Genomic DNA, 927 nt, shown 5'->3' with positions numbered 1-927 from the left:
TATATATATATATATATATATATATATATATATATACATACACATGCAACCATATATACATATACTCTCTTGCACTCTCTCTCTCTCTCCCCCCCACACACACACACAAGATCGTCTCCTTCCTCATTGCCCCTCCCTCAATCTCTCTGATTACTTCGGCTGTTCATCAGGGTATTTAAAAAATTCAGAGAAGGAATTTAAGTAACAGCCTTGTTTGTGTGTGTGCATGTATGTGTGTGTGTGTGTGCGTGTGTGTTTGTGTGTGTGTGTGGGTGTGTGTCTAAGTATGGGCGTATGCGTGTCGGCATATACATGACTGCGTATGCATGTATGCATTTGTACGTGTGCATGTATGAATGTGTGTAGGTGTGTGTTTGACTTCTATTTTTAAATTCCTTTGGTTTGTTTACTGTTTACATTCTTCAAAGCATACTGCTCCCTAACACCACATCAGTATTTCCTATACATACAGTGGTATGAACACAGTGTGTAATCTTAAACACCATTGCATTACATAATTTTTATAGAATCCATGACATGGTGGTGGTAGTGCTGTGTAAACTTAGACACCGTCGTATCATATATACCGCATTTTTCCGGCATGCACATCAACATAGTATACTCTTTACTCTTTTACTCTTTTACTTGTTTCAGTCATTTGACTGTGGCCATACTGGAGCACCGCCTTTAGTCAAGCAAATCGACCCCAGGACTTATTCTTTGTAAGCCTTAATACTTATTCTATTGGTCTCTGTTCCTGAAGAGGAGCAATGCTCGAAACGTTAAACCATCTTTCTTTCCTTCCCTGAGTGTTTGCTAATACTTTATACATACCACATCCTCACGTTGTTGTATTTTTTGTGTGTTTGTCCTTCTTTTTTGGGGATTTACCATATATATATATATATATATATATATATATATATA

General features: G+C 37.1%; 1 protein-coding gene across 3 annotated transcripts in view; it reads left to right on the top strand.

Annotated features, from left to right (window-relative positions):
- Positions 1-927, top strand: part of LOC106877914 (inositol polyphosphate-5-phosphatase A) — a 158,401-nt gene that overhangs the window by 72,667 nt on the left and 84,807 nt on the right. The gene's annotated exons all lie outside the window — the stretch shown is intronic.

Source organism: Octopus bimaculoides, chromosome 18 (assembly GCF_001194135.2).
Source record: "Octopus bimaculoides isolate UCB-OBI-ISO-001 chromosome 18, ASM119413v2, whole genome shotgun sequence".
Classification (NCBI taxonomy): Eukaryota; Metazoa; Mollusca; class Cephalopoda; order Octopoda; family Octopodidae; genus Octopus; species Octopus bimaculoides.
The sequence above is the reverse complement of the archived record's forward strand: the minus strand, read 5'-3'. Positions and strand labels throughout refer to the sequence as shown.